General features: G+C 39.2%; 1 protein-coding gene across 2 annotated transcripts in view; it reads left to right on the top strand.

Moving 5' to 3' along the window:
* LOC121387800 (retinoic acid receptor gamma-like) overlaps positions 1–12367 on the top strand; it is a 176456-nt gene that overhangs the window by 49833 nt on the left and 114256 nt on the right. The window lies entirely within an intron of this gene.

The following is a 12367-nucleotide window of genomic DNA, read 5'->3' as shown; positions in this document are numbered from 1 at the left end:
CAAAAACCCACTGTTCCATCTTCATGGCTAAATTTAAATACCCTGGGAAACTACTTAGGAGGGCCCCTTAAGCTAAGTACTTGGAACTGGGGGTGGAACAAAGTGAGTACTTAAATTGGGTACAAATCATAGAAAAAACAAATGTTAAAAGTAATGGTGATGCATTGTAGAGGCTTGTGGGGGTGGACTCTCCAATTCTTTTCTTTCTTCCCTACTTTCCATAATATATATTCTGTTTTTTGGGTTCCTACCTACTTTAAAGTACATCCTCCGCCTTACTTTCCCTCTCGTATACCCCCCCCCTTTCCTCCAGTCCCCAAAAAGAACCCCGCCCCACCACCCCCCCCCCCCCCCCTCCCCCCCCCCCCCCCCCCCCTTTTTTTTTCCCCTTCCCCTTTTCCCGCCCCCCTTTCCCCCCCCTTTTTTTTTCCCTCTTCTTATTTTTATTTTTCCCCCCCCCCCTTTTCGCCCTCCCTTTTTCCCTTTTTTCCCCCTCGCTCCTCTCTCTCTCGCTCTGTCTCTCTCTCGCTCCCCCTCTCTCTGTCTCTGTCTCTCTCTCTCTCTCTCTCTCTCTCTCTCTCTGTCTCTCTCTCGCTCCCCCTCTCTCTGTCTCTCTCTCTCTCTCTCTCTCTCTCTCTCTCTCTATCTCTCTCTCTCCACCGATTATTGTTCAATATCTTCCAAGACATTTGTGTTAATTACACAGCACTTGCAGACTGTGTGCCCTAATTAGAAATAGTGCAGCCTGTCTGATCAATAGTCATACAGCCCCAGTGTGTGTCGACCTCGCAGTACAGCAAGTCCCCACAGTGGAATACGGGTAATTATTACCGGCACGTTTCTACTCTTCACTGGCAGTAAATGTCACCTTTTTGTGTGTTAGGCTGTCTCTTAATTAACATAGATAATACATACATGTGGATATCTTCGTCTGACTTGAAGCTGGAGCTTACCAGCATTGTTGTTTAGTTGTACAGTTATTTCAACTCTTGGTCTAGAAGGATCAACCACAACTGGTCAGAGGTCGTGGTATGTGCTTTTCTGTCTGTGCAAAAGTGCATATAAAAGATCCATTGCTTGTGGTATATGTGTTATCCTGTCTGTGGGATCAGTGCATATTAAAGACCATTGCTACTAATAGAAAAATGTGGCGGGTTTCCTCTCTAAGACTATATGTTAAAATTACCAAATGTTTGACATTCAATAGCCGATGATTAATGAAACAATATGCTCTAGTGGTGTTGTTAAACAAAACAAATTTTTAAGTTTAGAAGGATCGAGGAATGGAGGGAGGAGTGAAGGATAGGTGAATGGAGGACAGGGAGAGATAGAAAGAAAAGAAAAAGAGGGGTCAAATAAGAGGGAGAGAGAAAAGAACAAGAGGGGTCAAATAAGAGGGAGAGAGAAAAGAAAAAGAGGAGCCAAATAAGAGGGAGAGAGAAAAGAAAAAGAGGGGTCAAATAAGAGGGAGAGAGAAAAGAAAAAGAGGGGCCAAATAAGAGGGAGAGAGAAAAGAAAAAGAGGGGCCAAATAAGAGGGAGAGAAAAGAAAGAGAGGGGCCAAATAAGTGGGAGAGAGAAAAGAAAAAGAGGGGCCAAATAAGAGGGAGAGAGAAAAGAAAAAGAGGGGTCAAATAAGAGGGAGAGAAAAGAAAAAGAGGGGCCAAATAAGTGGGAGAGAGAAAAGAAAAAGAGGGGCCAAATAAGTGGGAGAGAGAAAAGAAAAAGAGGGGCCAAATAAGTGGGAGAGAGAAAAGAAAAAGAGGGGCCAAATAAGTGGGAGAGAGAAAAGAAAAAGAGGGGTCAAATAAGTGGGAGAGAGAAAAAAAAAAGTGGGGCCAAATACGAGGGAGAGAGAAAAGAAAAAGAGGGGCCAAATAAGAGGGAGAGAGGTCAAATAAGAGGGAAAGAGAAAAGAAAAAGAGGGGCCAAATAAGAGGGAGAGAGAAAAGAAAAAGAGGGGCCAAATAAGAGGGAGAGAGAAAAGAAAAAGTGGGGCCAAATAAGTGGGAGAGAGAAAAGAAAGAGAGGGGCCAAATAAGAGGGAGAGAGAAAAGAACAAGAGGGGTCAAATAAGAGGGAGAGAGAAAAGAAAGAGGGGGGCCAAATAAGTGGGAGAGAGAAAAGAAAAAGAGGGGCCAAATAAGAGGGAGAGAGAAAAGAAAAAGAGGGGTCAAATAAGAGGGAGAGAAAAGAAAAAGAGGGGCCAAATAAGTGGGAGAGAGAAAAGAAAAAGAGGGGCCAAATAAGTGGGAGAGAGAAAAGAAAAAGAGGGGCCAAATAAGTGGGAGAGAGAAAAGAAAAAGAGGGGTCAAATAAGTGGGAGAGAGAAAAAAAAAAGTGGGGCCAAATACGAGGGAGAGAGAAAAGAAAAAGAGGGGCCAAATAAGAGGGAGAGAGGTCAAATAAGAGGGAAAGAGAAAAGAAAAAGAGGGGCCAAATAAGAGGGAGAGAGAAAAGAAAAAGAGGGGCCAAATAAGAGGGAGAGAGAAAAGAAAAAGTGGGGCCAAATAAGTGGGAGAGAGAAAAGAAAGAGAGGGGCCAAATAAGAGGGAGAGAGAAAAGAACAAGAGGGGTCAAATAAGAGGGAGAGAGAAAAGAAAGAGAGGGGCCAAATAAGTGGGAGAGAGAAAAGAAAAAGAGGGGCCAAATAAGAGGGAGAGAGAAAAGAAAAAGAGGGGTCAAATAAGTGGGAGAAAACCTTCTACCACAGGCTGCTCCTTTTAGAAATCAGCAAGGTTTTTGTATGCAGCTTTCCATAGATTTCAAAGTACATGGCATTTGTTGTGCCAGCTGTATGCCACTGAATGTGGGATGATGCACAGGATGTAGCCCAGTGGTAGAGCGCTCACTTGATGCACAGTTGGTCTAGGATCGATTCACGATGGTGGCCCATTGAGCTATTTCTCGTTCCAGCCAGTGCATCATGACTGATATATCAAAGACCGTGGTATGTGCTATCCTGTCTGTGGGATAGGGCATATAAAAGATCCCTTGTTATTAATGAAAAATGTAGCGGGTTTCCTCTCTAAGACTATACATGTATGTCAAAATTACCAAATGTTTGACATTCAATAGCCAATGATTAATAAATCAATGTTCTCTAGTGGTGTCGTTAAACGAAACAAACTTTAAACTGAATGGGATGGGTAAAAAATCCCAAATTCATGAAGGGGAATGGATCCTATGACCCACCACACCTCAGGTGACTGGTGTGCCACTGAACTACATCCCAGCCCTTTAATATGTGTGAGGCAGTCTACTAACAAAGGTGCCATGTGTTACACGGTTGATTACACTCGGTGGACAAGTGGCAAACAGCTGGCATGATATATGATTGGTGTCTACAATCAATTCCCGTCAGTGGGCCCATTGGGTTATTTCTTGTTAGTGTGAGATGGTTCATACAAAAGATCCCATGCTACTAATCAAAACGACCTTTCCTGTCCTGGACGGAGGAACCGGCTGAGGCCGGTACTTGTGCCCAGGACAGGTGTGCGCTACAACAGCTTGCTCTGAATGTGCACGTTAGCCATTTTTAGATTTAGATTTAGAATCAAAACGAGACCGACCTCGATGGTGCACTGGTTAAAGAAAGAAGTGTTTTATTTAACGACACACTCAACACATTTTATTTACAGTTATATGCCGTACATGTGCGTGTATATGCATCAAGAAAAAGAAAAAAATCACACAGCGTCAGATATATGGTTATGGACCACACAGATTTTGAGAGGAAACCCGCTGTCGCCACTACATGGGCTACTCTTCCGATTAGCAGCAAGGGATCTTTTATTTGTGCTTCCCACAGGCAGGATAGCACAAACCATGGCCTTTGTTGAACCAGTTATGGATCACTGGTCGGTGCAAGTGGTTTACACCTACCCATTGAGCCTTGCGGAGCACTCACTCAGGGTTTGGAGTCGGTATCTGGATTAAAAATCCCAGGCCTCCACTGGGATCCGAACCCAGTACCTACCAGCCTGTAGACCGATGGCTTGCCACGACGCCACCGAGGCCGGTAACTGCTCTGATAGATAAAGGGTACAGTTATCCCAAATTATGTCCGCATAATCAAAAACTGGAAGAATAAATAAGCAATATTTTTTTTTTAACAACTTTCTAGAGAGCTGGAATTTTTGCGAGAGGAGAAAATTTGTCATTTTGCTTGTTTTTTTCTATAATGTTCTGGAAATGAAGATACCATTTGCCACTGTTTTGGAATGTTAATCATAAATATTTGTGATGGTCAGTTTCTTTCACAGTAATGTTATCTAGGTACAATTTAGGTTTTATAAATGGCTTTTTTTTCTTTTCTAGTAAATGTCATAATTTCAGTTTTTAGGGGATTGAATTTGACTAGCCAGCGTTTTGCCCAGTCATTTATATGTTCTAAGTCTGAATTCATAATCTTACTACATTCTTCAGGATTTTCACAGTAATCTACAGTGAAGTATCGTCGGCAAATAATCGTATATTAGAATTTATCCCTATGACAATATCACTAATACATATTAAAAATAAAAGAGGTCCTAAGACGGATCCTTGGGGTATGCCCGCGGCGGGGACATGTTTATCCAATGAGGAAAAACCTTGTAAAACTACACGTTGCTTGCGATCTGTTAAGTAGTGTTTTAAACCAGTCCAGTAAACTAGACCTTTATGCCATGCCCTGTCGGATGCCTTACTTATATTACTTCTTTACCTTGATCTGTAGCTTGACATATAGAGTTGTTAAAATCAATTAGTTGGTTTACTGTAGAATCACCAGGGATAAAGCCAGACTGAAAATGATGGATTATATTATTAGCAGTAAAAAAATTTAACGCGTGTTTAAAGACACATTTTTCAAATACCTTCGATATGTTACTTAACCTTCTGAATACTGCAGGCGAGATATCTCGCCCGACGTCACGTCTGTCGACATACTGTACACTGTATACAGTGCATTCCCCAATTCATATTTCCTGCCATTTTGCACATGACACTCACCGGAAATTGAAATATAATAAAATAATATTTAATTTTTTTTTCAAAATGGTGGCTTTTGTTTCGATTTTTTCAATTGAAAATACCTTGAAATTTGGAGTTCAAAAAGTGGTTTTTGGCAAGTATTTTCACTTGACAACAATGGCGGCACATCGCGGTCATTTTCAGGTATCAATAGCTTATTGTGACAGCTAATTTGATAATAAATTTGATCATTTTACCAACAACGAAAATGACAAAATATTGCAATATGAATCATTATAGGGAATAATGGACATAAATACTGGACAGCTGGCCACAAATGCCTCGTAAGTAAACGCAACTTTTTCTATGTTTTGCCTAATTTTAATCACCATTAGCTGATCTAAAAATAATAAAAATTACAAAAAAAGTCACGAAAATAATACTTACCGATTAATATATGAACTTTATTTCATGTTTTTATAAAACATTTAAGTGAATATATGTGAGTAAAAATTATAAACTTGTACCCACTCATCGTGGTTTTTGTTAAAAATGAATCCAGTAGTCTAAAGGTTAATACAGATATCCATCTATAATTGTTTATATCATGAATACTACCTTTTTCATGGATTGGTATATCACTAGCTTGTTTTCAAAGGGTTGGGAAGTACAAGGTTGATAATGATGAATTGAAAAGAAGAGTTAAGGGCCGGCAAAGCTCTTCAAACAATATTTTAAACAGTCTGTTACTAATAAGATCAGGACTGTTTGATTTTGAAGTGTCAAGGGAATCTAAAATGTCTTCGATTTCTGTTCTTTGCCGTTCAATAGTACCAAGCAAATTATTTGTTGAAATTTCTGTCTTGGATCTCCACGTTAGGTTCGTCTAGCGTCGCCTGCACTACAAAGAAATTGTTAAAAGCATTTACTACGTTGTTATGCTCATTGATGGATACATTATTAATTAGTCTGGTTTGGAGAGTAGGGGAAAGACATAGCTGAGTGGTAAAGTTGCTCATGTCTGGGATCTATTCCTGTTGGTAGGCTCCTTGGGCTATTTGTCATTCCAGCCAGAAAGAAAAAAAGAAAGAAAGAAATGTTTTATTTAATAGCGCACTCAACACATTTTATTTACGGTTATATGGTGTCAGACATATGGTTAAAGACCACACAGATATTGAGGAAGGAGACAGGCTGTCGCCACTTCATGGCCTACTCTTTTCAATGAGCAGCAAGGTATCTTTTATATGCACCATCCCACAGAGTAGTACATACCACGGCCTTTGATATACCAATTGTGGTGCACTGGCTGGAACAAGAAATAGCCCAATGGGCCCACTGACCATTTCAGCTTTTGTACCATGACTGGTATATCAAAGGATGTGATATATGCCATCCTGTGTGGGATGGTGCATTTTTACATTCATTAGCTGATGATTAATCAATGTGCTCTAGTGGTGTCGTTAAACAAAACAAACTTAAGCTCTTATCTTTCGACCAAATATCAAAAGACCCATGTTAGGCTCCAAACAGCCATTGTTTACAATGTACTAAGGTGTAAACAAATAAACAAACATTCCTTTCTTTTCCTCCTCTCCCCTCTCTTGTTAGCAATAACCTTTAGACTACCTGATTAATTTTTGACAAAAAACACGTTGAGAGGGTACAAGTTTACAAGTTTTACTCACATATATTCACTTAAATGTTTTATAAATACATAAAATAACGTTCATATTTGAATCGATAAGTATTATTTTTGTGGGATTTAATAATTTTTATATTTTAGATCAGATAATTTTGATTAAAATTAAGCTAAAAATCTAAAAAGTCGCATTTACTTACCGGCATTTGTGGCCAGCTGTCCAGTATTTATGTCTATTATTCCTGGTAACATTGGTTTTCTGACCAGAATTTTTTTTTAAAAAGGAACTACAATTCATATTCCAATATTTGGTGATTTTCGTTGTTGGTAAAACGATCAAATTTATTATCAAATTAGCTGTCACAATCAGCTATCGATCCCTGAAAATAACCGTGACATGCTGCCATTGTTGTCAAACGAAAATACTTGCCAAAACCCACTTTTTTAACTCAAAGTTACAAGTTATTTTCCACTGAAAAACAAAAACCTAAAGATACACAGGGTTCACAATGGAAATTGTTTTGGTTTAGCCAATTATTTGGAAATGTGGAGTATTTCCTTGAAGATCATTAAAATGTGGTTAATATAAAGAATATTTTATTAGCCAAAGCAGTGTTCGAGATTAAAAATTTTGGGCAGTATCCCAGTTGGATACTAACATTTCAAAATCTGGTATCCCACCTGAGAATTTAGTATTTTATGGTATTCCAGTGGGTTCTTGAAGTCTGGTATCCAAAATTAAATTCTGGTATCCCCGGGATATCGGGATACCGGGATACCGTTAATCTCAAACACTGCAAAGTCTAAATTTTGTAGCTATTTTGAATAAAAATTAGCAATTGGCTAATTTGGCTATATACAGGGTGAGCCCTGGATACAGAAAGCTGAGTTGTCTTCTGTTTCCTGCTATACAAGTCATTCCGGTGAATGTCATGTGCAAAACTGCAGGAAATATGAATTGGGGAACTGCACTGTATACAGTGTACAGTATGTCGACAGTAGCCAGAAGGATAAGCACTCACCATCTTTGATTTCCTTAATCAATGAATGAATGAATGAATGTTTAACGACACCCCAGCACGAAAGATACATCGACTATTGGGTGTCAAACTATGGTAATGCAAATAAATAAAGTGATGATCAACATCAATATAAAAATTCAAGGTTTAAACAAGAACAGTGTAAAGAACTGTGCAAAAATACAAATACAAATATCACAGAATTTTACGGACACCGAATTTTACTCTAAACTTCAATTTGTGCTGTATTGGCCATTCTCAAAGAGAATGTTACACCCCTGCACCACGGTGAGGTTACAGCACTCGCAGGGGTTCCTTAATCAATACACTGATACTCATTGGCATGAATCTCATCGGCTTGTTTACTCTACCCACTGGACCCATTAATTAATACCACTCATTCATGGACATCGCCTACACCCACCACCACGTCCATCGCACTAATACAGTTAAACACACATAAACAAGGCCAGCCGATTTTCGCCCCATTTTATGATGGACATTTGAACCCCATGAGAAGGAAAAATAATCGATGTTCCACAAATTTTTTTTTTTTTGTTGAGCGTCCAGCAATTGGTCCGTGGTGCTAATATGTCAGCAGAAAGATCTGATTCTGTGTGTGCGGGATCAAGCCTGTCAGAGATCGGCGATCGTAAATTCACGACAAGATTACTTTTATGACAGGTTTTGATGACCAAATATGCAAGTGGGCATAGCAGTGGGAGTGTATTGTTCGCATGGATAACCGATATGCAGATTTTAAAACACCTATGGCTCATGAATATTCATAAATGTCTAACGGCACCATCCCTAGTTTTTAGGCAGTGCAAACTATTTTTGTCTATTGCAGTTTTTTTTACCACTTACCAGTTCAACTGGAGGGGACTAAAGGTTTTGTCTCTATCTGTCCATCCGTCTATCTCTCTCTCCGTCCATCTGTGTGTATGTCCGTCCATCTGTATGTCTGTCCATCCATCTGTATGTCTGTCCATCTGTCCATCCATTTGTATGTCCATCCATCCATCCATCTGTCAGTCCATCTGTATGTCTATCCATCCATCCATCTGTATGTCCGTCCATCCGTCCCTCTGTCCGTCTGTCTGTCGTATAGTTTTCCAGACTTTTGTTGCACAATACCTCAAGATACTGTGCTGAAATTTTGTTTATGGCCTCATTATAATAATAATAATAATAATAATAATAATAATAATAATAAATTCTTTATTTAGTGAGGGTAACACAGTTAGCAAAAGCTAATCTTCCCTGAGGCCCTCAGGTACGAACAATACAGAATTATAATGCATACATTTATGAACAAATAGAAAATACATATATGGCAATAAACATATGTACAAATGATATTATTTTAGAAAATATTTCTTGAGTCTATATTTAAAAACAGCAGTATTTGGCGATGATCGGATAGCTTTAGGCAATTTATTCCAAAGTACTGGTCCAGAGTAACTGAAAGCATGTTTAAATAAAGACATTTTAGGTTTTAGAATTAATAGATTTCTATCCTCTACATTTCGAAGGTTGTAGGGATTGTTTTCTCCAACATATATTAATAAGTTTGAAAGATAGTTTGGGGCTTCATTGTATAGACATTTATAAATTTGTAAACATTTGTGATAGTGGATTCGTGTTTCCATTGTCATCCATTTTAACTGTTTAAATAGTACTGTTGTAGATCGAGTTTGACTTTCATGGCAATTATCAGATTTTTTTGCACAGAGTTATGGCCCTTGAACTTAGGAGATATGAACATTTGTTGGGGCCCAGTAGGAGGAAGACCTGTATTGCTTCAGCAGTACTCTCAAAATGCTTGTTTAAAATGTCAACTTACATGTTTTCCTGCATTATGACTACGTGAATACATGTTAGTCTTATTCAACTTACCGTACTAGCACAACAACAAGTCTATACGACCCTGAGTTATAACCTCCACTGCAGAATGATCTCCCCTTGCCGGATGTATTCATACAAATTATGGCGTGGGATTTAGCCGAGTCGGTTGAGTTCTCACTTGAGGTGCTTAACCGGCCTCGGTGGTGTCATGGTTACGCCATCAGTCAAAAGGCTGGTAGGTACAGGATTCACAGACTGGTACCGGCTCCCATCCAGAGCGAGTTTTAACGACTCAGTGGTTAGGTGTAAGGCCACTACACCCCCCTCGTCTCTCTCACTAACAACCAACAACTAACTCACTGTCATGGACAGACAGCACAGATAGCTGAGGTGTGTTCCAAGGACAGTGTGCTTGAACCTTTATTGCATATCAGCATGAAAATAAGTTGAAATGAAATGAAATGAAGTGCTTGCGTCGAAGGATTGAACCACCTCTATGCATGGATCCATTCAACTGATTGTGGTTTTTCTTCTTCCAACCAGTACACCACAATTGTTCAATTTAAAAAAAAAAAAAATTAATGTTTTATTTAACGACGCACTCAACACATTTTATTTACGGTTATATGGCGTCAGACATATGGTTAAGGACCACACAGATTTTGAGAGGAAACCCGCTGTCGCCACTATATGGGATCTTTTATTTGTGCTTCCCACAGGCAGGATAGCACAAACCATGGCCTTTGTTGAACCAGTTATGGATCACTGGTCGGTGCAAGTGGTTTACACCTACCCATTGAGCCTTGCGGAGCACTCACTCAGGGTTTGGAGTCGGTATCTGGATTAAAAATCTCATGCCTCGACTGGGATCTGAACCCAGTACTTACCAGTCTGTATACCGATGGCCTAACCACGACGCCACCGAGGCCGGTCCCACAATTGGTCAAAGGCTGTGGTATGTGCTTTACTGTCTGTGGGAAAATGCACAGAAAAGATCCCTTGCTACATTTCAAAAAGTGTAACGGGTTTCCTCTGATGACTATGAGTAAGAAATGACCAAATGTTTGACATCCAATTAATTCACCAATGTGCTCTAGTGGTGTCGTTAAACAAAACAAACTTTAACTCTTTTTTTTTTTTTACATAAAATTTTAAAGGATTTTTGCTTAGTATGGTATTGTCATTTTTTAGTGTTATAAAGAGGATAATAAACGAGTTATGATCTTTTGCGAGTGACAAATGAAAATTATTTCACGAGATGCCAAGTTTGTTGTTCTATTTATTTCATCTGCTATTTTTCCTTTTTCTAAAAGTCTATCAGATCAGGTCAGGTGATAGGAAGGACCGTACATTCTGGCAAGTGTCGTACATTCTGGCAAGTGTCGTACATTCTGGCAAGTGTCGGGGTCAGTAGCAGGCAGAGGCACTTGTAGTGCTATTGAATTTTGTATCTCCTGGAAGATTATGGGGGAGGGGGGGTGTGAGGCTTAGCCCAGTGGTAAAGCGCTCGCTTGGTCGGTCAGTGGGCCCATTGCGCTATTTCTCGCTCCAGCCAGTGCACCATGACCATGGATAGAAGTGTTTAAAGGAATTTAAAGAAAAATATTTGACGATTTCATTTTCAAAATGCCATACAGCTACAGTGTTCAGAAACCAGCAAGGAATCTGTTTATAAGCCCGAGTCCGCTGAGGTCACTAGATCAAATCAAATTCAAGTAAAAGCAAGAGAGATATTCAGCCAAAATGATCTAACCTGAGAACTTTTTACCATGTATTTCCACAATTCTACCGGCAAAATTAGTTGTAATCCATGTGAAAATATTTAGTGATTTGTTTGCAACCCTATATGGCTGTTTGGCAGTAATGCTACTGATAATGTTATCCAGATTCAGACATTTTTGTTTAATTTGGGCGAAAACAAGTCTGCCTCCTACAAAAATGGGAGCCTGTGTGCCTATGTCACAGCCTTTGATATACCACTGGCTGGAACGAGAAATAACCCAATGGGCTGAGAAATAACCCAATGGGCTGAGAAATAACCCAATGGGCTGAGAAATAACCCAATGGGCTGAGATTGAGCCTAGACCGACCATGCATTAAGCAAGTGCTTTACCACTGGGTTAGTTACATCCCACCCCTGCTGCCCCTCAGATAATGGTGCATGCTCTAAGTTATGCATGACGTCTCATTTGTTAATGATGTTTACAATGGCAGACATTTACAATGACACACATACACTACTTTTAAAAATTCTGTTTACAATGGCAGACATACTCTACATTTGTTAGTGATGTTTACAATGGCAGATGTTTACAATGGCAGATGTACTCTACATTTGTTAGTGATGTTTACAATGGTAGATGTACTCTACATTTGTTAGTGATGTTTACAATGGCAGATGTTTACAATGGCAGATGTACTCTACATTTGTTAGTGATGTTTACAATGGTAAAGGTTTACAATGGCAGATGTACTCTACATTTGTTAGTGATGTTTACATTGGTAAAGGTTTACAATGGCAGATGTACTCTACATTTGTTAGTGATGTTTACATTGGCAGACATTTACAGTGGCAGACGTACACTACGTTTGCTAATTGTTGTTTTTACAATGGCAGATGTTTCACAATGGCAGACATACTCTACATTTGTTAATGACATTTACAACGGTAGATGTTTACAATGGCAAATGTACACTATATTTGTTAATGCTGTTTACAATGGCAAACATACACTACATTTGTTAATGCTGTTTACAATGGCAAATGTACACTATATTTGTTAATGCTGTTTACAATGGCAAACGTACACTACATTTGTTAATGCTGTTTACAATGGCAAATGTACACTATATTTGTTAATGCTGTTTACAATGGCAGACGTACACTACATTTGTTAATGCTTTTT

The sequence above is a fragment of the Gigantopelta aegis genome, chromosome 13 (assembly GCF_016097555.1).
Source record: "Gigantopelta aegis isolate Gae_Host chromosome 13, Gae_host_genome, whole genome shotgun sequence".
NCBI classification, from domain to species: Eukaryota; Metazoa; Mollusca; class Gastropoda; order Neomphalida; family Peltospiridae; genus Gigantopelta; species Gigantopelta aegis.
This window is presented reverse-complemented; position numbering and strand designations above follow the sequence as displayed.